The 26722-nt window shown below is 43.8% G+C and overlaps 1 protein-coding gene across 8 annotated transcripts in view; it reads right to left on the minus strand.

The window, feature by feature from the left end:
• ANKRD6 (ankyrin repeat domain 6) overlaps window positions 1-24270 on the minus strand; it is a 117776-nt gene extending 93506 nt beyond the window's left edge. For 3 of the 8 annotated variants that reach the window (XM_087774258.1, XM_087774256.1, XM_087774250.1), the window contains exons 1-2: window positions 23067-23187; window positions 22526-22658 (exon numbers count right to left, since the gene is read on the minus strand). The gene's annotated coding sequence lies outside the window, so the exon portion shown is untranslated. Of the gene's footprint in view, window positions 1-2656; window positions 2876-2917; window positions 2952-22525; window positions 22659-22985; window positions 23025-23066; window positions 23188-23429; window positions 23555-23768 lie in introns of those variants that run through there. The other 5 variants (XM_087774252.1, XM_087774251.1, XM_087774253.1 and 2 more) reach the window with 5 other exon arrangements.
• Between the last annotated feature and the right edge of the window lie 2452 nt (window positions 24271-26722).

The raw sequence follows: 26722 nt of genomic DNA on the forward strand, positions 1-26722 counted from the left end.
AGGACAAGCAGCACGGAGGGGCAGCGCAGTCTCCCCAGCCAAATCCCATGTACATTATAAAGAACTCAAATGCAGAACTTGGATGCAGTGTGGAAAGCAGCAGCCTAATTCTGAAGTTAAGATATTTTGTCCAGAAGATTTTTATAGGAAATAAGGATTAGAGTCTTCTAAAAAGCTCTCCCAGATGAGAGCAACTGCCAAGCCAATGCACCAGCAGCCAACACAAAAAACTGGAAGCAATCTGTGGAGACAGGGCAGCTCCCTTGAAGCTAGAGACTGATGGCTCTGGTGGCAATGCTGAAAGGATGCTGCAGTGTTTGCTGCAACAGAGCTGCACACTTCAACTTGGAGAGAAGGAAACATCCCGAATGGACCCAACAGGAGCTCCTGCAATAACTGAAGGGGCAAAAGTACTTAACTATTAAAAGGCACTTCTCTCTGGAGGTGTTTAAGTTAACAAACACTGCAGGAGTTTCAAATAATGGATTAATTCCAAAGACGTTTACACGACACCCTGTCATACCTAATGAAGAACTAAGGTTTAAAGACAAGTTTATGAGACTCAGTTCTGCCAGCTGCAAGCTTTCACAAGCAAGGACTCCTAAACCTGGCAAACTACAGGCATCTCCTTTATACAGTTCCTCCACTGCATCAAGTGCCCCTTCTTGAAGTGACAGCTCAGACATCTATGTTTACGTATTAATTATTACCTATTAGTAATCAGATACTATCATCTGAGGTGTGATGGACAATTTTACGAAGGCGTACGCCTGGGACACAGCTGCTGCAGCCCTGACCACACACTACATGTCACCTGGTTAAGTTAGAAACTGCCACAGTTGTTCTCCAGCTGTTATTACCAGGAAAACTGTAAGAAATATGGTATGTTCAGCAGAGAAAAATGGTATGTTTGGGATTCTGACATAGCCTGGATGAAAAATACATGCAATCTAAATTCATCTTGTAGGAAGCTCCAAGTTGATGTATTAACAAAACAAATCTTAGAATAACAACACTTTTGCAAAATAGCTTAGAACTGAAAAAACCCACTCAACTTCAAGAGAGATTTATTCCAAGGGACTGGGAGTCAACAAGACCTGAATGTCTATTGAAAAAATAGTGATTTTAAAACTGGAAGTTTTAATTATCACCTCTCGGCCTGGATCAATATGCTTCAAAATCAAACTTTCAACGTAAATTTAAATTTCCCAAAACTAGGTAGTTTTAGAAATGAAGTAATACCATTGCTGCATCTTCAGATTTAACAGAGTGAATCGGCTTCCTCTGCATTCTCCTCCACCGCCCCCCCAGTCAACGCAATCCATCCCCCTGGTAATTTAGGTAGGCTAGAGGGAAGCGTAGCAGGACAACACTTAACATCTCCTTCGCTCCCCTCCAATTCAAAAGAAGGCAACAAAAGATTCAGTAATGGAGAACCATTGCCTGAATGAAAAGGTCCGATTTTACAACATTCATCACAAAGTCTCTTATTCATCAGCAGCCTTGGCACTCGCACTCTTCTCCCTCACACAGACATTTCTGGAATGTGTTTCAGGCTACTGCGGGGCGGGGGGAAAGGGTAGTGCAGTAGGAAGCAGCAAAGGCTAAAGAAATGAAGAATCTGAAATCGATCCCACTCCTGTCCTATGAAACACAATTTCTGCCAGAACCGTCAAGCAGAGCAGGACTGTCCCCTTGGTGACCACAGAGTCTTCTTTCTACTTTTTCTACTTTGGTACCACCAATAATATTGACAAACTATTTACACAAGAGAACAATACTTGCAATTTTACATCAACAGACTTGTAGCTGTTCTCTTATAAGGCATTTGAGATCTTATATTAACCAGATTTGGAGACCGAGACCTACAGATCTGTATTTTCATCTGCTTAGGAAAAGTTCTACTTGAAAAGTTTCCTCCTTGCTAGACTGCATGCTGATTTACTAACAAACCTGCTAGGATGAGGACACACAGGAATTTGCTTCAGAAGTTTCAGGAGGTTTTACCATCACTATTATGAGAAGAATATTGCTCCTGCTTGCTCTGATTCAAAGCTTACAAAAACCAATTAAGAGATTGAAACAAACTCTGCGGAACTAACAGGAGCAAGAAATTTCTTAATCGAGTACTGCAACCTTTGCAACAGAGTGCCAGGCTCCTCTCAAAGAATACCTTTTCTGCACTGCCAGAGGCAGTTCTGCTCAGGATCAGACGAGGGACAAAATCTCATTACTATTCCATTCCCTGGATTTAAACCGATGTGAATTGACCATCATTAGTATAGCGCAAAGACATTTCCCCAGAGATCTAACCCCTCGGTATAGTACTACAGTGACAGGTATTAAAATGAGGAAACAAAAATCCTGAAACACATTTTTTCCAGATTTATGTGCAGTGTAAATTCATGCAACAGAATACAGTCAAATAAATGGATGTACAGGAAATGATCCAGGTTTTGATGAATGTGTTGGTTTGGGAGTGCAACAAGAAACCTAAGGAACACGTTTGCCCCGAAGGAGTTAACCTAACACTAAAGCTGAAAAGCAAATCATAGAGAGAGCAGGAACCGCCAGAATTAGTCAACCGTTGTTCCCAGTGGTGTGAGCCTGCTCTGGGGTTCCAGGTCACGGCGTCCACACAAAAGCACACCCTTACCTCTCCCGAGCCCTGCCCAGTCGCTGCTTGTCCTCTGCACCGCGCAAGGCATGTCTCCCACAGAGTGACACACACACGATGATGTTTACACCGTAGCATTCTTTTCTTACGGTTTTTTGTGTTTCATTTCCTTTTTAAATAAAAGCCACAGAAAGCCAAACATCCAGCAGCACCCCATGCCTCTACATTCTCTCATACTACTTGCCTGTGCTAACGATCCACAGGACTTGTATTCAGAGTGTTTAAAACCACGGTACACACCTCCTCCGGCACTTGAACTACAGGAATGAGCGCTGGAAGGAACAGGCATACAAGGCAGCAGAAGCGGACTGGCTAGCGGTGAGGAGCAGCGTCAGCTTCTTGCCAAGGACTTACACAAATATTTGTAAGACATGAGAGGAATGTTGGAAGTCAAGCTTTTTTTTTTTTTGGAGGGGGGAAGAGGGGGAGGTGTTACTGAACAGTGAGAAATGATGTCTACTGGCTGGGTGCAGCATAAACGAGAACAGGTTTGGCACTTTCTGAAAGGCAATGTAGATGCAGCTAAGACTTAGGGCACCTGTTGTGATTGGTGTCCTCAGCATGGGCTGGAGTGGTTTTCTATACCTGTAAACATGATTATGAATATGAATTATGATTATGAATGTCTGAATATAAATAGTGCAGAATGATTGTATTTACCTTATTTCTGTGGCTGTAATGTAAAGCCTTGCTCAAAAACAAACAAAAAAATAAAATACATATATTAACACAACTGAATAAATGGGAACAAAAAGCAAAGATCTGTTGCCTTGTTCGTCTCACTTCGTGCAAGTTACAAAAACCTCCTTAGCACAGCAAACTGCTAAAAATATTTTCATCTTTATTTCTCACAGACAAGTTAAAGGAAAATTCTTCAGGAAACATCCAGTGCTGAAGTCCTGAATGTTTATTTCTTCCATAATTTAGAACAAAGACTTCTAGTTCTTTACCTTTCGTCTTCCCTCTCTCTGGAATTGTATTGCATTTAAGCAGAGAAACAGTCTATACCTCTAAGTGGAAAACAGGCAAACATTTGGTTATTCAAAGTGCATCTGCAAAAGTTAAGCTGATATCACCATTAAGTACAAGGCAAACATTTTAAACGGTAAGAGGATACTGTCTCTGTGATTTTTTTTTTTTTCCTCTTTTGTTCATAAATCAAGCCAGGAATTCTAAAGCTATTCTCATTATAAATGCTCCTCGAAGACGTGTGCTGACATGCCAGTAGGATCTTTACAATTGCAGATTTTGGGGGGAGAAGGGGGGGTTACGCTTGAGAAAAGGCGTGTGCTGGGACAGACTGCACAACAATGACAACAGCAGGGTTCTGGTACAAGATCTTTGCTTCAAAAAAAAAAAAAAAAAGGTACTGGGCTGAATATATTAGTAGGACACATTTGCTGACTCAGATGTTACAACCCAAGAGTCCAGGAATAAGTTTAATTTATACAATACACGGTTATTTCTGAAGAGAGTCCCAGCATCGGGTGAATATCCTTGCCGACAGAGGTTTGAAGAATTATCTGCAAAAGGCCTTTGGCTGCACTGACCCATCCCACGCCATGCCCGCTCCTGTTACACTTTCTGCATGGGATCAGCAAAGCTGAAATTGTTTGCCAAGGCCTCAGTCCTTTCCAACTCCTTCGCATTCAAATACTTCAGATACCAAGTATTAAGTAACATCGTAAACCACAAAAACATACATTGCCTGTAGAATCACTTCTTGAGACAAATCTCTCCCCTACCCCCTCCAGCTCCATTCTCCTCAGCCACGCTTACGAACCAGCCTGTTAAACCAAGCCATCTGTGTACCCATTATCTGCAGTTTTTATGGACTGTACAGTACCAAAATTGACATACGATCTCGCCTAATGGAGCACTGTTTAATGCAAAACTTGCAAAGATTTTTCAACCAAAGAGAGATTAGAATATCCTTCTTAAGCACTACAGAGCCTTAAGATATGGGTGCATGAATTCCTTTTAAGATACAGTGTTCAAACATTTAGATATATAACATCAACACAAAACACTGCAAAGAAACCAAGTAACCCAGGTAACCGGCTGCAGGTGTCCCTGCCCAAGCAGGGGGCTGGACCAGACGACCTCCAGAGGTCCCTGCCAACCCCAACCACTCTGTGATCCATCTAAAATACATTCAGTGACTTACACAATACAGATTTATGATTTTTAGTGAAGCATATGAAGATGAATAAACTGGGTAGCTATGTTAGAAATGAGAAATCTGTAAAGATGTGTTCAAGCGTGTATTCTCACGACAAAACAAAAGACACAACCACCAGATAAACGAGGACCAGACCAGAGTGTCCCACTGCAGGTAGCCTGAACCGATCCACCCCCTCAATTCGTCCCGAGCTGTTTAACTATTGACGGAGAAATGGTACAGCAGCAATGCTCCTCCACGCGCATCTGAGGATATCCGACCCAACCCAAAGCAAGGCAATGTCTCTGCAGCAAGCACAACTAAATCAGCAATTCTAGCAGGCATATCAAAGTTCATTCTCCTCATAGGCTGTTCATATCCAAGGATGAAATGCTGTGATGCTCAGATCTGTCATCAGAGTGTTCTTAATGGTACTTCACAAGGTGTAAAATAAACACAGGTAGCTGAGAACAGGGGCACTAGTCTAAAACTGCATGATTCTGCTCCTCTTATACATTCATTTTGTCAGTGAGGTTTTTAATGCAGCAGCCTAAAGGACCTAACAATGAGTGCCATGACCATGATAAGTACAACGGGGTTACATTTGGATTTGTAATTCCTAAAGGTTTTGTTACTGAAACAAAAAGATAATACAGTTAATGCAAAGAAGAAGAAAAAGAATTAAAACTGAAACGGGGTTTATTGCTAAAGCTGCAAAGACAGAATACCACCATGGGAATTATCCTATACAGAGAGATAAACTTGGCAATTACTACCTGAAAAATCAGTTCACTCTTATTTTTTAAGTCAGTGAATAACCTGCTTTGGTGTAGCACATCACCCATCAGGGTGGTTGTCATGAACCAGGAGAAGCATATCCTTTCAAAAAGTCTGACAAAGCACATGGATGAGACTTGCAAATTACAGAGAGGGCACATATGCATGCTTTATGTCCTCTATCATTCTGAAGGTTTTCTGAAGCCTTTCCCACTGGATAATTGGAACAACAGAAAGGAACAGCTTAACTTTACCCCTAGGTAATTACAGGGTATCGGTGGAAGGCAGATGTCTAAAGTAATTAAAAAAATGGGAAAAGGTCGACAAGGTTGACAAGTTCTGGACTTGCAGGACTGAACTGGGGACTTGATTCCCCACAGGAACAAGACTTTGGTGCTTAATGCACTCAACATTATCAACAAATGGTCCGGGACAGGAAGAGTGAGATGCCACACAGATACAGATATACTCCATTCTTCCAGAAGGAAGACTATCACAAGAACCAGTATCTGCAAAAAGTAGTCTTAATCCCCCTGCAAAGCTGTAATGCTATACAACAGCTGATGCTTAGCAGTAGAGCTCTATTTTTCTGATCTTTTCTGGCTGATGGATGGTCAAGCTGCCCTTCACAGCAGTATCTGTATAGGTGATGTTTGTGTGTAATCTCCAAACAGGTCATGACAGAGAATATTTTGGAAATCCTGATCCCCCTCCCTGATCCCATGGCAGTCATGGAGCTGAAGGAGCTCTCAGTGGGTCATGGGCACCCTTTATGCTTTCTTTAATACTTGCTAAATTCTCTGGAAGATCTGTAGAAGACTCTTCCCCACACCATGCAGGAGTCCAGTGGCAGGAATCTCATCCAGGTAACAGAAGTCTCACTTATGGTTCCCTACCCCAGGGCTCTTTTGTTCATCAAATAGCCCAGTTCCCAAAACATCCCTCCTCATTTGTTCTGGCAGGGTAAGGCCATGCAGAGCAGCAATCTGCTACCTTCAGCTCAGCATCTGACTCACGAGGAATGTCTCCCCACCAAGCTCAAAATAAACAAAATCATATGTTCCTGTCCTATTCTACTTATATTGCAAACTAGGATTTCAACTAATTAATTTTAAAATCTATGCGTCGACACAAAGTACTTTCAGGCCAAGCAACTGGAGTTAATCTTATGCAACCTCTCTCAGTGCAGGCTACAGCTTGATTAAACACAACTCAACTCGAATATCACATTGCTCTTTCAGGTACCTCTTGAGAATCTTGCCAGCTGTACAAGCATAGGGAAAACAGAAGAAAGTAAGTATCACAAAACCTTGGATCTTGCATCAGGTGACTATAATGAGCATTGCACAAGGGTGTTTTGATGTTACAAAAGACCTAAGAAAATACCGATGGTTAGGGTGTATTCTTGCTATGTTTACTGTCTTAGCAAAGGACACTTGTCAGACACATGCCATCTGCTGCATTGAAATGAGATACCCAATCAGGTAAAATAAAAATCTCCCATACCACCAGGCTCTTCGCACAGATAAAAAAGAATACCACTAACATAATTTTAGGTGATTAAAGAGAGTCTTTGCTACAGAGACTGCTTTTCTTGAAAGCTGCTCTTCTAGCAGCACAGAATCTCAGCTCCCGGTGAAGACTCTGCCCTAATGGCTATGCACAAGAAGTCACAGGTTCATCATCCAGAAATATTTGTACTTGTGTCAAGTACAGGGAGCTGAAAGTGCCAAGGGAACACAAATGCCCCCACTCCCCCTCACTGCTCCCTGTTCCCTCACCTTTTCCTGTGCACTTGCCAGCCCTGGAGGAACCCAAAGGAGCAACCCTGCACTGGAAGCCACCTCTTTGGGAACCGAAGCTGGGTTTAAAGGGACTCAGACTCTTAGTGCTTGTGGAGGTTTCCCCGTAGCTTGGAAGAAAGGAAAATCTGTAAAAGCCTTACGACACAGGCCAGGCTACTGCACCTTTGTAACATCGGGGTCCCTTAATGCAAGCACCTCCTTTGTAGGCCACTGTAGGAACCGTGGAGGACAACACTATTTGTTGCACCCATTTCAGTCTCCTTATGTTTCTAATTTGTCTACAACCAAAAATAGATGCTTTGGCCTTACTTCGAGTACTGAAAAGGATCATGCAGTTCAGTGTACCTGCTTAATAGTTAATAAATATTTTGAAATTTCAGCGTATCTGAGTCTCCTTCATACTTCACAAGGAGCTAGCTTGTGCAAGACAGTGTTACCACATGGAGAATATCCACGTTATCTACTCAGGTCCTGAATGGAAATACGAAGCAAAAAACCAAAACCAGTGATGGAATAATAGAGAAGGGCAGGCCTGTGTTACAGGGACATCATGTTCCTGGACCATGTCCCCAGAACCAGGCAGGATTTTCCTCCTGGCCTTCTGCTTCCCTACCCTCATGAAGCTCAGCACCCCTGTGCCTCCTATATTCCAGGACACTCTTTCCAGACAGATCCCATTTTCACTTTTACAACATACAGGGAAAAGAAAAAAAAAAAAAAAACAAACAAAAAAACCCAACCAAAATCTCAAGAAGGAAGCAGTTCCTGTCCAATAGGATAGAAACAGATATTCCTTCACCCATCACTCCTACCCAGAACACAGTAGACCACTGTTATAAAAAAAACACTGCACTGCTAAAGACTGGAAGCCTAACAAAGCTGGAAGAGCAACCGGAAAAGCCCATGAGCTGCTGATGTTGGAATAGACAGAGTTAAAAGAAGTCAGAGATGGAAAAACATGCCCCAAGACTCAAATGTTACTAAGGTTGAAGTGAAAGCAGAAAAAAAAAAAAAATTGCAAACTGAGACAGGTAAAGCCTAGAAAAGAGGATGAGGAAGAAAAATCCCAAACATAGAGCTTTAAAAAAGCCTCAGAAGACATGTTACAACAACCAATCTGGCAAAGAGCACCTGGAAGAGCATAGGAAAGGGACAGGGATCCTTTTCCACTCTCTCACAAATTCTTTTTTAAAGGTTTGTTAAACTACCTTTTGCTCTATTCATGGTTTGTCTGGGTTCAAAGTGGTGACTCAGCACTCATTAACCACTGTCAGGAACACAACTAGCAAAACAACAAGAGATTTGTAAGGGATGAGGAACAGATCAAAGAAAACCAGATGATTCACAGATCAAGAATGAGAGAGATTACATTCAGGACAAAAGAAGGGAGAAGACAAAGCTGAGGAACAATACAGAGAAACTTTTGGAAGTGGCACAAGATGAAGAGGAATTTTGCTTGGGAAAATTAAACGGACAGCACCAGACAAAAGGGGGAGGACATCTTAATTACCTTAAAACCACAACAGTGGCCTAATATGGCCTAAACACACGTAGGCATTTCAATGCAGACAAGATCAAACTTCACTCCTGAACTATGCTGATCCATCCTTGCACTTGCAGCTACTGCAACGTGATTAAGGACCAGAGGCGCAGCATACTTTTGCTCTGTCGGCACTACAGGACTGAATCATCCCTTATCGTGGGAGCTGCGTTGCCACACAACCATCAGCTCCTAATAGTGTATAAAACAGAGAGAGAAAACTAAGGAAAAGGAGGACTTACTCTGGTGCCATCGTCTTTTTCGTGCAGTTAGTCTGCCCATTTATCTTTGGCTCAATACAGGGAAGCAGAAAGGAGGGGAAAAAAAGAGAAGGCAAGCATATTATATATTTGTATTCTTATTTTCCAATCCCTCCACAAGGCCAGTTCTGTAAACAGAAAGAAAGCTGAGATTTTCTTTATCTTGTTTACTAATCCCATGATTGTAACATACCACGCAGAGCTGACAAGTATCTCTCTGCTGAACATTCTCCATTGAGAACGCATTGCAACTTCTTTTGCAACACACGTTATTTTAGTCAGACTATCTGCACCTTAAAACACTCAGCCTGTTGTTTCAACAGCACAGACCTGCATGCTGAATTATAAAAATTGCCCAATATCATATCATCTTGGCTACAGATTTAATTTCATGGAATATGAAACTTCACTGAAAATCATTATACAAGGAGACAAGGAAACACAAACGTTGGTTTCCTTTTTCTTTTTTTTTTTTAAATATTAAGTGTAAGCCTACTACAACTCCCTCTGGGGGGATGTTTTTCATACAAAGCCAAATTCTTTGAGTCTTATTCACGTAAACAGATTCACTGAATTAAACGAGATCAGTCACACAAGCAGGGAAATCAGGTTTTTATGCAGCATTACTGTTACAAAATATGGCATAAAAATTCATTTTTAAAAAGCCCAAGATAATAAGCATCCATCTTTAAACTACCTAATAATGCAAGGACTAGTTGAAGGTTTTGTTTTCCAGGTCTACCCTTCTGAGATGTAATACAGTAAACTAATTATAATTTTCGTACACACAAGTTGTTGACAATTACCTCTCTATGGGCAATACTACTATTCAAATACAAACCAAGAGAATTTTGTTAAAAGAAGAGTAATTATTTTAGTATCATTTTATTCTTGATCTTTAATTAAGCAAGGCCTGAAAAATCTCATTTACAGAGCATAAGAGAAGTGATTTTTTTAATGGTATTTGGTAAAATTTGGTAACTTTTGCATTACAGATACTTGTACCCTATCCTGTTTTTCTTGAAAGACAGCGTGTATTTGGAGAACTAGTAAGTTTAAGATACACAAACCAGGAGAAACTTCTCTGTTAGCAGAAGAGTGAATACTCATACTCAAAATCTGAAGCATGAGAACTAAGCAAGTGAGGGTTGGTTTGTTTTTTACAAGTAAATAGCATAGACATGCAACAGATGCTTGCCTGCTGTATTAAAATTTAAAATGTGAATTTATTAATAGCAAGCAGACTGAGACACTGCCTGTATGGTTAATACATTTCAAAATCTTAGTATTTTGGCAAGGATGACGGTATACGGCTCCCTAGAATGATAGGGAAATCCGTCATCTTAATGTAAAACAGTGTAGCATACATTTTAATCATGTGCTGAGAAATTCCATCATAGTTTTACTCTACTCTGCTAACCCTCCCTGGCTTAGCTTACTTGAAAAGTGCATTTAGTGTTTATTCCACCAAGGCAGAGTAACCGCATGTTTCATGAGAGCTACAGAGGACTGAAAGACGGAGCAAGATCTCCATTTCACCGACACTCTGTTGCCTCTCTGGGCAACACAGAGACCAGGTCCCAGATAACACTGGCTTTACACCACAGCCTAACAATTTGTTCAACATTTGCTTCAGCTTAGTCAAGGAGAGATTCTTCATTTCAAATTATGAGAAGGAGAACAAATAAGCCTTTAAAATGTTTTGGGTTTGGTTTTGTTTTGTTTTGTTTTTTTGAAGTGCTGAGCTCAGTTCTACTGAATGCACCACTACTTGTTTTCTTGGTTTGCCTGTGTGCTACAAAACCAGCTCATCCCATGTAATTATATTCAGACACTTGCTGGAGGTACAAAACCACATACGGTATATAAGCAAATCCATATTAATACAGCATTTAAAAAATAATTATTCTTAAAAGCTGGAAATACATGCATCCAAATTCTGGATACTAGATTCTGAATAAAATACGCTTCTAGCTTCCATGCCAAGTATTCCACTTCAACGATTAAGAACAAAAAGAAGAAGAAAAACCCGACATGATTCTAATAACTGAAGCAGCAACATCCTCATTTGTATGTCTGCACAGTTATAGACATGAAAGGCTAGATTCACTGAGAGAGTAATGGAGTGTGGAAGCCACAAGTTTGATTTTAAACTTCTCAAGCACATGTGTTGGTGGGCAGGGATAAGGGGGAACTGAGAGGAGGCAGAAAAAAGTGGGGGTTTGTTTTTTTCAATTGAAGTTACTCTTGTAGGCACACAATAAATCTGGGTATCATTTTTAAAAATAGGGTTTTTTTTCAGTTAAGAAACTCTACCAAGGACCAGAGCTTATAGATATGAATTCTGCTTCAACTTATTAGTGTGACGTGCTACTTGGTGCAAGTATTCACGCCAATCTTTTAATTCTGCCATTCACTTTTCACATTGGGTCCCATCTTGCTTCCAGATAAACAAAGTGTAAAATTCTCATTGAGGAAGGACTGGATACTTTCTGAATAGGCAGGGGAGGCCTAAATGTAGAAATAGTCAACTTGGTCTGACAAGTAGGAAGAACAAGAAGTAGAAGTGAGTTACTCTAAACAGTATGTATTTGAGACCTGTCAAACAAATTCACCCAGGGCACTCTGACCAAAACTAAATCCCAAACAGCATACTGAAATTTAAAATTCTATGAAGCAAGCTGGGATGTGATTCTAATGTAGACTAGTTAGAGCTGAATGACGATTGTTTGGACACAAGAAAGATGTTTAAATTAAGCTAATTCACATTTGTGGTGAGTTTGGACAGTCTGTTACCACAGCTTCACTGATGTTATTCCTCAAGCCACGGTAACTCATGTCCAGTCCCCAAGGATTCCCCTCAAAGGAAGGAAGGCTGCTTAAAAAAAAAAAAAAAAAAAAAAAAAAAAAAAATATAATAAGTAGGCAGCTATGGGATAACAGGAAAAGTCCTCATCCATATAGAGAACCAGCTAGACAGGAAATAAATGGAACAAGGAAAAAGCAGTCCATCTTTATAGTGGAGGGACACTAACCCTGCAGACCCACGGCCATCTGCGTTAAGAATATATTGTGTTCAGTATACCCACTAATGAATCACAGGGGGACAGGGAAAACTTACAACAGTTAAGTGACAAAACTCACTGATAATACTAAATTGTTCAGGATAAATGCAAGTGCTGACTGCAAAGAGATACAGCATTCAATACTATTTAAATACAGACTGATATTCATGGGGGGAAAAAACACTTCAACTTCATATGCATGATGATGGGCTCTGAATGATTCCGGAATGAGATCTTGGATTTACAATGAATTCTTATGAAAGCATCAGCACAGTCAAAAAGCAGGGAGAGCACCAGCAATTACTACTACAGAGAATAAAAGCAAAAGCACCTTTATTCAACTGTCTGAAAAGTTCAACTACATCCTGAAAGCTGGAATTCTGGTCCTCTCTTCTCAGAAAAGGTTTAACAAAGCTAGGAGAGTTTCAAGGAAGAAGAAAATAAAAAAAACCCCAAAGGTAAGACATAATTAACTAGGGGAAAATCAGCATGGAGAAATACTAGATCAGCATCAGATGAAACCAGCAGATGTCAGGCTCAAAACAAGTGAGAAAAAAATGACTCTTCTTCTCATAAAGCAATTTTCAAGTTGTGGTTCTCCTAGCTTTCTCCTCTGGTTTTCTCAGCTTGTTTCCCACTCACGTTCTCTCCTCAGCTTGAGAGAGTCACTGACATGAATGTCTTAAAAGAGGACAAGGAATTCAGGTGAATATATGCCACCCTTCCCTGCAAATGAAATGCAGCCACGTAACAGAGGTGAGAACTGGCCAGACCGACCACGAAAGCGTTCACCTAAAGCTCCGAACCAGGTTCGTGGTACCTGGAGGCAGGTGCCTGCTCAGCCACCACACAGGAAGAGCTGAACGAAGTCTCCCCACATGGACAGTCCTGTCCTAGTCCGTGAGATATATCCCTCCCTCCCTGCCTGCCGGCCTTCAGGTTGACTGAAATAACGTGATTCGTGAAGATGGCCACACAGAGAAGCCGCTAACATTAGGGAGCCTGTTTTTTCAAGCTATGTCAAAAGCATCTATATCGCTTGGTAAGTTTTGGAAGGCTCTTTATCTTATTAGAATTTAAATAAATTAGATTTGTTCTTGCATATTTTGAGGCTAGTAGCAACCAAGACAGGTAACATCAAGCCCCTCTCTTGACTGAGCTGGCCTCACTTCCCCCAGATCCAGTCCTGCTTTATCAGGCATCCTGGTAACTAAGCTGTCCATCTGCAGAGGCGTCTCCACTTGCCCGTCAAGACATCAGAGAAAGTGAAATGGATGATAACCTCACCCAGTGCATGCCAGGTCAGGATTTCTTAAACCCAGGCTTCTCCAAATGGATTAAGCATAATCTTATGGTGGAACAAAAGGATCCAACTTGGTAGCTGATTATTCATTAATAAAATACTGTACTTTAAATTAATGCTTCAGCTTACTCCACGCTACAGTCTCCCATTCATATCGATAGACTTAAACCACAGCTGCACTAATGAAGGGCATTCAGGCATACTGAACAGCCGTTCCCAGAGGAAATTAGCACACCTTTGGAAGAAATCATCACACTAAAACTGGGGTACCATCTCCAGTGCTGAAGCAAATTTCTATCTGTTCAAGGGCTGGTACATGTGATCCTCCACAACCTCTTTTCTGAGGGGGCATCTGACATAACCCTGACAAGTCCAGAGACTGGATTTCAGCATGTCTAAGAGAACCTAAACCCGCAAAAGAAGTGGATATTGCAGGCAGCATAACACAGGGGTGGGAGGAAAAACTATTTCCAACTACATCTTGCCTCTGAGCTTTTTCCATGCTACCAAGTTTTTGGGGCAGAGACTCATGTTTACCTGTAGGGCACCATATGACAGCACACAAAAATGATAACCTGACACAAGTTAAAGCACAACATTTGTTCTTATTGTAACTACCTTCAGACTGAAATGAAAAAAACAAGCTGGTCAGCAACAGCTGCTGTGACATCCACCTGCAACTCCATCATCCAGCACTGTTCAATGAAAAAACATGCCATTGCAGATAAATAGATACTTTTTGTTGCCAACAGAAATCTATCCAAACATCTTGTGTTTCCACACATGCAAATTTTAGATCTTGAGAGCTAGTCAAAGGCTGAACTTATATCACAGTATAACAAAAGAGGAAGAATGTAAAGATTTGAGACTAATACCTCTTATACTTAGAGAAAAAAAAAAAAGGCACATGAAAAGAAAGCGGTCTGATTTTATACAGAAGCTGTGAAAAGCTATGAAAAAAAACGTATTTGCAGGAGTTCAGAAGCTGCTGTAAGGTCTGGAAAAGACAAAATGATAAGAAAGCGCTGTACCTTCAAAATCTGGATTTAAACCAGAACAATAATGTCAATGAAAGACTGCAGATGGCAGGCAGATAATTCCACAGCCAGAAGAAAGACCAGCCCCGGCCTCCCATCCCTAAATCCTCTCAAAAGACTCCAGCCAGACGCAGTCTAATCACAAAAGTGGTCAGAAAGAAAATGAAGGAAAATTACTCATATGTAAGCTTTACAATATACTAATGAACTGACTTAAGCAATGGGTATGCCTTGCAGATATTAGTGCAATTATTTGAGACAGTAGTGATATGGTGAAAAGATCACGTCCTGCCCAAGACTCTGAACCACCTGCAATTTCTGCAACTGTAGCACACGTGTAGGCATCAAACTCTTAATAAAACGTACCTAAAATGATTCACTGTGATCACTAAAAAGTTACTCAAACATGGAGCTCACACACGATTACCATACATTCATGGTGCTTTTTTATTTTATAAAGCTAGCACTTTCCTAAGTGACTGACCCATCTGAGACAATTTAGGGAATTTTGACTCAGAAGTGTATTAGCACAACATAAATAGACTAGCAACAGGTCTTGCCAAGATGTCACATTGCAGATGCTGATAAAACCAACAGAAAATATTTTTGACTGATTTAAAGCAATCAGCATCTCAAACTGGAAAAGAAAACGATCCCACTGCAATGCAGACACAATGATGTACATCCTTATGAAATTCATTCCCATCAAATCCAAATGCATTTTCCGTAACACAGATGAAAATGCTTTCATCCAACACCATGCCAGGTTATGCACCCAAAAGCGTTATCTTCAGTAGCTCACTTCACAAAATCAGATGGCGTTTATGTGGGGAAGAAGGCAAGTCATAAGAGAAAGGGAAAAGTAAGGGATAGACTGTTAGAAGAAGCTTGTTTTAAACCAGGATTTGAAGGAGGTAAGATTTCATGATTTGAAGAGTACTCCAAATATGCTTTTGATCACTACATAAGATAAAAAAGCTTAGGCTTTTTGTGGCACGGGGCCAAACAAAATTTTCTTCAGGATTAGGGCAGACCTGCTAGGGTGCCCACACTCAGCACATCACACCCCAGCTACCCCCTAGCCCCAGTACCCTCCGCCTGGCACCCACACCGGATGCTTCCATCTACCACTTCCCACAGATGTGCCCAAATCCCATCCCCAATCACAGCCCGCTTCCCCCCCATGGCTTGGCTGAGATGCAGCCAGGGTTTGGAGGACCAGCAGAAGGCCCGGGGAGCAGGAAGGAGGGAGGCAGAGAGGAGCAGCCAGGAAGACACGAGTGCTGGCAGTACGACAGAGTCTTCCTGTTGATTGCAAGGACCTTGAATTTCATGCCACACATGGCAGGATCACTGACAAAGGATCAAAAGTAAAACGGTGCAAGAAGAAGCCGGCCGTCCACAGCCCTGCACCATATCATGAGCTAGCTATGCACTCAGTATTGCATCAGAAGGACCTCACTGAGGCTACCAAGACAACGCCTCCACAACCGGATAACACAAGAATTCAAGTTGTTGTACTGCGTTGGTTAGGCTACGCAACGTGGATTCATTTATCGCAACAGGACTGTTATCACAGGACATCTTCTTCTTTCAATACACCAGATTAACTATTAGTAGTAATGTGCTAGATTTCTTTTAACCTCAAAGTCCTGTGCAGCCTTAATACTTCACTTATCACACACTTCTCAAAAACGTGTCCTAAATTGACACATTCATTTCATCGTTGTTTTTTGATAGCATTCTTCACCTTGGTATCAAACTACTGCACACCAACAGTATCCTTCCCTGCTTCACTATCAAGACCTGCGTGTCTGCAATCGGACCTCAAGGGTTTACCACAAAACAAGAAAAACACCCGTATGGCCAGACTAGCACCACCTTGGATAGAGAGCATCGCTGTGTCACGTACAACCACGTCCTCCAGGGAAGCAATACACGGACAACATCCCGACATGTGTGCATTTGAAAGCTATGCAAGAAATAAGTCAGGAATTCTTGCATGTTTATTCTGGCTCTTCCTAATTTTTGAACACCTGCCTTCACAAGCCCAATACTCTTCTGAATAGCAGCATAAGATAAACCAAATAGAGAGGAGAAGAAAAAGTTTAGGAAGAAACCATTACACATAGTTCAGTGAAAAATCACAGCAAGACACAAGGGAGGCTTCCCACACACACACTGTTGCTAATAAAATTATCTGGAAAAGTGAATTTTTAAATTTAATACCAGTTAAAGAATCGATCTTCAAATGGAAATATTAAAAAACTGTACTCATAATTCATGGTTGGGTAGGCACAGATGACAACAATAATACATTCATTTAAATAGCCCTTTTCATGAATCTAGCTCAAAATGTACAAAACAGACAAACAATTTAAGTGCAAGAACCCAGAGTCAGAAACAGAGGCTGTCCCATGGGACTGCCAGAGCTAGAAGCTCCCAGACTAAAAAAATGCTTTAGAATCAATTAAATCTTACAAACTGCAATTTGAATCAAAAATCATCTCTTCTTGTATTCCTCCTAAGTAATCACATGTCCATACCAAGACACACATTATTACCTATCAAACACCGATTTGCTTACAATATGTAGAAAAGAAAGCTAGATTTGAAGTTCATGTTTATTTTAATTCCCAGTTCTTATCATTGTATAATACATAAAATTTTAATTTCTGTAATAAACACATTTGCACTTGAACAGGAATTTTTAAGAAGTTATTTCATTACTCTAAGGCCTATGGCAACTGGCCCACACATAATCATTTGTTTGAACTCGACTAGGCAGAAATTAAGGTATTTTTCTGCTTGAAGTGTTAGGATGAAAAGAGCCTTTGGTTCCATTTCAGCCAGATTAAATTTCTCAGCAAGATGCTAAAATCATAGTTGCTTTAAAAAACATGTATTTTTCATTTAACTGATGGCTGAAAAAATTACTTTTCCCCCCCAAAGTATTACACTTATGGAAGGTAAACCATGAAGGCAATCAGAATCTAATGCTCTACAATGCACTGATGAAGGTTTTTCGCTATTAATAATTTTTGCCTCTGCAAGTCCTTAGAAATATTAAGCCTTTGAGCACCAAAGCAGTAAAAACAACAACTTCAGTAAATACCTCTTTTGTCTGGTATCACTAATACCTAAGACAGAATCATGGAATCATACAATCATTTAGGTTGACCCTTAAGATCATCAAGTCCAACCGTTAACCTAGCACTGCCAAGTCCATCATTAAACCATGTCCCTAAGCACCACATCTACCTGTCTTTTAAATACCTCCAGGGATGGGGACTCAACCACTTCCCTTGGGCAGCCTGTTCCAATGCCTGACTACCCTTTCCGTGAAGAAGTTTTTCCTAACATCCAACCTAAACTTCCCCTGGCGCAGCTTGAGGCCGTTTCCTCTCATCCTATCACTTGTTACTTGGAAGAAGAGACCAACCCCCACCTCGCTACAACCTCCTTTCAGGTAGCTGTAGAGAGCAATAAGGTCTCCCCTCAGCCTCCTCTTCTCCAGACTAAACAACCCCAGTTCCCTCAGCCTCTCCTCATAAGACTTGTGCTCCAGACCCTTCACCAGCTTCGTTGCCCTTCTTTGGCCATGTTCCAGCACCTCGATGTCCTTCTTGTAGTGAGGGGCTCAAAACTGAACACAGTACTCAAGGTGCGGCCTCACCAGTGCCGAGTACAGGGGCGCAATCCCTTCCCTAGTCCTGCTGGCCACACTATTCCTGATACAAGCCAGGATGCTGTTGGCCTTCTTGGCCACCTGAGCACACTGCTGGCTCACATTCAGATGGCTGCTGACCAGCACCCCCAGGTCCTTTTCTGCCAGGCAGCTCTCCAGCCACTCCTCCCCCAGCCTGTAGCGTTGCATGGGGTTGTTGTGACCCAAGTGCAGGACTCAGCACTGAGCCTTGTTGAACCTCATACAGTTGGCCTCGGCCCATCGATCCAGCCTGTCCAGGTCCCTCTGTAGAGCCTTCCTACCCTCCAGCAGATCAACACTGCTGCCCAACTTGGTGTCATCTGCAAACTTACTGAGGGTGCACTCGATCCCCTCATCCAGATCATTGATAAAGATATTAAACAGAACTGGCCCCAGTACTGAGCCCTGGGGAACACCACTTGTGACTGGCTGCCAAGTGGATTTAACTCCATTCACCACCACGCTCTGGGCCCAGCCAGTTTTCTACCCAGCAAAGAGTACACTCGTCCAAGCCATGAGCAGTCAGTTTCTCCAGGAGAATGCTGTGGGAAACGGTGTCAAAGCCCTTACTAAAGTCCAGGCAGACAACATCCACAGCCTTTCCCTCATCCACTAAGCGGGTCACCTTGTCATAGAAGGAGACCAGGTTAGTTAAGCAGGACCTCCCTTTCATAAACCCATGCTGATGGGGCCTGATCCCCTGGTTGTCCCGCACGTGCCACGTGATGGCACTCAGGATGATCTGTCCCATAACCTTCCCTGGCACCGAGGTCAGGCTGACTGACCCGTAGTTCCCCGGATCCTCCTTCCGGCCCTTCCTGTAGAGGGGGCGTCACATTTTCTACCCTCCAGTCCACTGGGACCTCCCCAGTTAGCCAGGGCTGCTGACTGATGATGGAAAGTGGCTTGATGAACACCTCCGCCAGCTCCCTCAGTACCCTTGCGTGGATCCCATCTGGCCCTACAGACTTGCGTGTGTCCAAGTGGTGTAGCAGGTCGCTAACCATCTTCTCCCCTTGGATTATGGGGGCTTCATTCTGCCCCCCATCCCTGCCTTCCAGCTCAGGGGGCTGGGTACCTTGAGAACAACTGGTCTGGCTATTAAAGACCAAGGCAAAGGCGGCATTAAGGACCTCAGCCTTTTCCTCATCCTTTGTCACCGAGTTTCCTCCCCACATCCAATAAAGGATGGAGATTCTCCTTAGCTCTCCTTTTGTTGCTAATGTATTTACATAAACATTTTTTATTGTCTTTTATGGCAGTAGCCAGGTTAAGTTCTAGTTGGGCTTTGGCCCTTCTGATTCTCTCCTGGCATAACCTCCTGTAGTCCTCCTGAGTTGCCTGCCCCTTCTTCCAAAGGTCATAAACTCTCCTTTTTTTCCCCCGAGTTCCAGCCAAAGCTCTGTTCAGCCAGGCTGGTCTTCTCCCCCGCCAGCTCGTCTTTCGGCACATGGGGACGGCCTGCTCCTAGTCCTTTAAGATTTCCTTTTCAAGGAAGCTGAGAAAACTCAAAAGAATTGAACAGACACTAGGAGCAACTACAGCTGTCAGAGACACTGAAATTGGCATTTCTACTTTGCCTCATGTAATTATTCATCCAGACTGTAATCTGAGTTTTGCTTAGAAGGTTGGGTTTTTTTCCCCCCTGAGTAGCAAAAAAAATTAATTTAGACGCAAATTTGATCCCATAAAATCCTGGTACAAAATTTAAATAACCTGTATTTACGTAGCAAGTAAGGCTACACTTCAGTCCATCACATTTCTCCTCAGCACTAAAGGACTTTACGTGTTCAGCAGATGAAACTATGTATAGACCAGATTTTCATAAACCTGTCAATAATTCTCTACAGGATACACACCATATTCTCTACCAGTATATCCATCTTACATGGCACTCTGTCAAAAAAAATCTCCAGAATAATTTCTGAGTAAAATAATAAAAATATTCTTGCATACCATCGCTAGTTTGTGGACCCTTTAGGAAAAGCTTAGTTACTTCTCTCTTGACTACTCCACTGCCTGTTAGCAGGTGCTGCTGAAGAATAGGATGTTACAGCATATTGATAGCAGTTGTGAGAGAGAAAAGTGAAATCCTGAAATGCATTGAAGTCGGGTCCTCATAGCTGGACAGGAGGCAGGGAAGAAGATCAGCCCCTTGCTATACTGTTACAGACTGAGGTCTTTCCAAAGTGCAGCTCTACATCTTCTATTTTTGGTTGGATCATTTTTGAAGAACTCACATATTTCATTCCTTAATAAGTCATTTTAGCTCCTTTTGTTTATTTCAGTTTTTTATTTGCCCAAAGCAATTACAATTCCTTTATGTCTTTGACAAATATCTCCCTAGGCCAACCTTGCCAGTGAAATATGGTACCTCATTTGTGGTTTTAAATAAAATACTTCCATTAGTGACATGCTGCACTGATGTATCTCTAAGGAAAGATAAGACTATGAGTTCTCTGGAAGTTCATCCAAAATCCTAACTGTTGAGGGAAAAAGAACTGCAAATCTGAAACTAATGAGAATAAATAAATAAAACATAGTTGTCAGATGGCATAATTAATTTAAGAACCTAAAAGTGCTTTACAAACATTCATCATTACACCACCCATCCAAACAGATAAATAGTGTTAGTCCTATTATACATATTTAGAGAGTAAGGGGCAGCAAGGTTTTTTTTCTTGCATCACAAAATGACTCACTGACAAAGTCAAGCAGAGGTGAAGCTGAAGATAAATGGAGAAATACAGCTCAAGGCTCAATCGTTCATTACCATGCCCTACAAGTATGCGATTTATTAAGATCTAATCAAGTCCAAGAACATCATAAGTTTGACAGTGCAAACTTCAGAACGTGCCACCTGTGACAGAGCACGATGCTAAGCTTGGTGCTGCAACTACATCATATAGGCAAACATTGGAGCCCCATTTGTGGAGCCTGGTTCCCAGAGTTTCTGTTCCCTGCAAAAGAAAACAGCTCTGCAAAAAAGCTTGACGAAAAGCACCTGGATGATCAGGAGGTTGATCACTTTATTTTTAACCATCATTTACTTTTTACTGTTCAAAGCCAGTCTCCTACATGAGGTTGATAGCACTGTCTGGGTAAATATCAAGAAGCAGGGGAAAGTGAAAGCTTTCCCACCTGAGTACTATCACAAAACCACTTTTGAATTTTATTACAGCTTCTTTTCAAACAAACAACACGGAGAGAAGCAATGAGGTTACTACTGTTACAGAATCCCCATCCATTCTCACAGACTAAGAGGTCCTCACCGACACAAACAGGCACACATCATCTAAATAAGGATTTCTATAAACACTCACTGAAGTCTAAAGGCAGGTACGTAATAGCTTATGTAGCCAGCCAGCTGTAGTTTTGGTACATGCAGTGGCTGTAACTAGTATTTTCTGCTCAGAAATTATTATTAAGTTCTGAATTAGTGTCATTAGGCTATGTCTTGTGGTCTGCAATGCAACTGTAGATCTTACACATAATCATAATCTCAGAAACAGTTTGTTTTCCAAGTACCTAGAGAATGAAGATTACACAATACTTGGAACTTGAGCCTGCCAAAATAAGTTGTTATAAAACTAGCTGCACACCCGGACATATCACGTTGAAAGCAAGAAAGTTAAGTAAATAACGTTCTCCTCAGAATAAGCCATGCACTCAAACAGTCCTACTAGAGGGTCTGGATTACACCTAACTAATGCTGCATAAGAATTTAGTCTTTGTTACATTTTTCTGTCTTTGAACAGAGACAGATTTACTGATCTGCCCAGTAGATTGCTCCTTTAACATTGGCAGGTCATTTTAAGTTAATTTGAACAACTAATGAAGGGAAGATCCCCCTGCCAGTAAGAGGCTTTCTACCCCTCTCAGTTTTTTCCCTGTGAACGAAAGGTAGACAATAGCAGACAACATGTCCTTTTGGTCACATGTATCGAAGAAATAACCCCAAATAATCACTTCACACATTATTATAAAAATACAAAGATATCGGTTACGCCTTTTAAAAAAAACAGAGCTCTGCCTACAGCCTATGCTGTAACGCACACAACACCCCAGGGCATGATAAGCCCTTTATTAATGCTTGCAATAAGATGAACACTGCAGAACAATTACACGCCGTAGCCATGGATTTCTAGAACCAGGGCGCTCTGAATCAGAGCGCGGCGAGCGAATACTCACAAGGTGTTGAGTCCTCAGGGGAAGCTGCTGTTTGCAGCAAACTAGTGGAAATATCTTCAGTGGAGTTTTCAGGTGATGTCAACAACAGGAAGGGTGACTTTGAGCCAGATTTCCATTTCTCATCAGACGCGGCCTTAAAAGTTGGAAGAAGAGCGTTAAGGCTCCCCGTTTATCCCCCCCCAAACCTGCAGTTAAACCCCTGCGTAGACGCGGGCTCCTGTGTCCGTGCGGCAGCCCGGAGGGGTCGTGCCTGCATGAGGCGGGGGGGGCCCCTCCCCGGACCCGTAATAAGGAAACACTTTAATTAGTCGGGCACCGAGCACTGATTTTGCAGGGCCCGCACCCAGCTGCAGCCCCGCCACAGCGCCGCCACCTCCGCGACCACCTGTCTGTCCGTCTGTCTGTCCGCCGGCCCCAGCCCGCCGCCGCCCGCCACGACGCGCTCCCCCCCGCCCCTCACCACAGCCCCACGCCACCCGGGCGGCGGGGCGCGGGTCCGCGGCCGGGGGCCCGGGCGTGCCGCCGCCGGCGCCCCGCTCACCTGCGCTCCCCCCCGGCACACGCTCCCCGTCGGGCGCCGGGCCGGGCTCGGCGCAGCCCCACCGCCTCCAACGGCGCCGCCGGGCCGGGCTGCCCCGGAGGTGGCGCCGCCGCCGCCGCCGCCGCCGCCGTGCCCGCTGCGAGGGCGACACCCAGCGGCCGCGGAGGGCGGGCGGGCAGCGCCCCGCCACCCTGCCCCGCCAGCCCGGGCCGCCTCCCCCGCCGCCGGGGGCCGTGACGGGACGGGACGGGCCCTGCCGGCTCCCTCGCAGCCGTTCCCCGCCGAAGAGACGGGGGAGGTCCCGCGTGGAGGCGTGGGGCCACGGCCCCCCCCCCCCCCTGGCACCGGCGCGGGCTAACGCACCCCCGCGGCGTGGGCTAATGCGAGCGTGGAGCCCGGGCGCGACCGCCCCCCTGGCCCGGAGCGGAGAGCGGCGGATTCCCCCAGGATTCCCCCAGGATTACCCCCCGGGCTCCGGCCGGAGCGAGGCTCCTGGAGAGCTGGATGCTCTCCTGAACCGAAGCTCCTTCGCGACTTAATTGTGGAAGCTCGTAATCATTTGCGTAGGAGCAGAAGCGCTGCAAAACCAATTTCGGGGAAGCCACATGCCCTCCCCTCCAGCAGCGAGCCAGCCAGCGGGCTTGGAAGTCTGGGCTGAGGGTCAGAGAGGGCTGGCTTGAACGCTCGCTGTGCCTCACCCACCCCTCCAGCTATCGCAGCGTCCCAGGGACCTTCGGTTCACCGAAGTCGTGTGTACGTGCGGGCAGCTACGCGCGTACGTCGGTAATGCACAGCCTGGGAGGGAGGCAGGTTAGACGGGACCATCTGTAGAGACCAGCGCAGGAGAAAGGAGTTTGTGTGAACAGGCTGAGTAAAACGATAAAAGCGGGATCTGAAGAGGAAGGAGAAAACGGAAAGCAAGCAGCTGTTCCCCATCCAATCCCCGATCCCGCCGGCACATGGCTTTCAAAGGCCGTTCCTCCAGCTCGAAGGCATTTTCAGGATGATGCCCTAAATGAACCAGACGTTGAGGTATCACAGGCACTATCTAGCTATGTGACGAATATATTCTTTTGAATGTTTTTGCAGATTATTCTACTTCCACATTTTCCACTAAGCAATTACTATGGTATTCACCCTTCTGTGGCAATAGTCACACTATAGGTTCACATCAAAACCTTTGGTGCCCCGCAGGAAAGATTTACTGACTGAATTTTGTGTTCTGACGCCTCTCTGAGCTCAGCAAAGCTTTGTAGCTTTGTCAAAACCCCAGCGCTAGTCTGAAGTCTGGTGTCATTACTGAAACTAGAACGTAATTGCTAAAATACATAAAAATAGGTTGTGATTCCTTGTGCTGTAATTTTCTTTGCTCGTTTCCATATTCAGGATAGGCCTACTTCACAGGAATTTTATTTTACTTGATATTGTGTAAAATTTTGATGTAGGAATGGAAGCATTGGGGTGAGTAACAGTTAAGCTATGTGTTAAATAAGTTCCATATATGTAAATGTTTGCAGGACTACTTTGGCTATGTTTGATCATTATGATTGAGAAACAAGACGTTAACACATTGCAGAAAAAGGCTTTCTTGGCACTGATCTGCCACCACTCTATTTAATGGGAGTTTTCCTCCTTTAACAAAAGCAGGGGGAGACACTGTCACCATCCTGCAAACGTAGATGCAGACAGGCTCCCTTGATTGTGTGGATGTCGGTGGGACCATTCCCTGTGCTTAATTATTGTTCACCTTTTTTAATTCGGGTTTTTGTATTCTTCTGGATTTTTTTTTTTCTGTTGGGAAGAGAAATGCATGAGGGATTCCCTCAGCTGCCTGAAACAGAAAGTATGTCACGCCTATGAACTGCAGCTCCCTGCTGACAAAGTCCAGTCACATCTAATGTTGCACAGGTCATATATTCAAAGACTCAACCCCATGTCTACTTGCCCTTACGACAAGTCCCGTGACTGTTCCATTATGTGTAGCAGGCTTCAAAGTTAAATGACCTGACAAAAGAAAAAGAAGAAGGAAAGAAAAAGGCTGGGTGCAGAGGGGACAGAGGACAACTTGGTGGCAAAGGGACAGAGGAGGAACAAGTCCTGAAGCTTATGTGGAGTCCAGGACAGATTATATTGCCAAGGGGTGGGCAGAAGTGCTTCAGCCCTACTCTAAAAACTTAGCTGGTGATGGGCCTGGAGTCTACGTGGCTTTGAACCCGAAGCTGTGGTCAAGCAGGAGGTCGCTGACATCAGTGTCATGGGAAGAGCTTCATTGTAACCAGTCCTGTCATTCCGGAGCTTCTACACCCTGATTTAGTATTTTAATGTCTCCAGATTATTCTCTCTCTCTCACTGGTGATGTTTCATAGCTCTTTGTATAACAGAAACCTAATACAGACAGTCAGATTTCTGGGCAAGACCCACTTTCCATAGCCAGCCTTGAAAGCTAATAGCCCTTTCTGCGCAGACGTGGTCAGCCGATAGTCCTTCCCTACAGACCTGGAAACTCTTCTCCTCTTTCCATCAAGGGTTTTCAGCAGATGAATGCCTCCCAGGGCTGTCCCAAGACACAATGCTGAAAACATGACTGGTAAAAATCCCTGCTCCAAACTTAAGTCCTAATTCCCTGTAAGGGATTTAACATTGAAATGTCTCCCATAATCTTTTGGTACATTGTTAATGTTCAAGCAAAACTTCCAAGCGGCTTGATAAGTTGAGAATAAAAAAAGGCATTTCAATAAATTCACATATTGGTAGATCTGTCATGATGCGAAACATAAGAGGGGGATTTCTCCCCCCCCCCCCCCCCCGAGATAAAAGTGCGCCTCCATTATCTCAAGTGCGTTAGCACAGTTGGAAGACCTGGTGATGAGAAGACTGTCATGCTGCGTAGAGCTGGGAAAATAATCAGCTGCAGGAATACACATGGAGACTCCAAACGTAAGTCCAACGATTACAGTGAATGCAAGGAAGGAGAACGGGACAGGAAGTAGTAGTAAGAGAGAAACAGAAACAGAGGAAAATGTGCTGCTGGAGAATCAGGAACTCAGCTGCCAATCACCACGGCGATCCGCATGGGTGATCAGCCGGGGGCCAACACACACGCTCCGGTGCTGAGGCTGGTGCAAGGCAACAAGGGCAGCACTGGAAACTGCCGAGAAGGGCCCTGTCTGGGGGCGGAAGGTCTGTCTTCACAGTGCAGGTCTGGAGGAAGCAATGGCAAGCAGCTCAGCGCATCTCAGCCTGCCAGGGGCTTCAAAATCCCATCCTCTTCCAAGGAGGTTTCACTACTATGGCTTTGTTTAGTCTTCCTTATTCATCCAGAGCATTATTTCTAAAATAATCTCACCCGCGCTGCCAATATGTTACCATCCACCATTACTGCCTGGCTTAACATTTTGGGCCTGGCCATACGACGGCAGGGTCGGCACGGAGGGAGCACCGGGCAGGCCACCGGCACCGTCTGGGCCCCGAGCGGGCACGGCCGGCCCGTGAGCCGAGCAGCGTGGGGCAGACACGGGCCCTCCCGCGGCCTCGCACAGGCTGAAGGCAGAGGCGCCCGTGGGGGTGACAGAGGAGGGCCCCGAGAGCCCGCTCTGGGGCTCCGGGCGGGGGGGGCTGCAGGATCTGGCCGACCGCGAAGCCTCCCGGCAGGGCTC

This window comes from Nipponia nippon, unplaced genomic scaffold, assembly GCF_047370975.1.
Source record: "Nipponia nippon isolate SJK-2023a ecotype South Korea unplaced genomic scaffold, ASM4737097v1 scaffold_4, whole genome shotgun sequence".
Taxonomy (NCBI): domain Eukaryota; kingdom Metazoa; phylum Chordata; class Aves; order Pelecaniformes; family Threskiornithidae; genus Nipponia; species Nipponia nippon.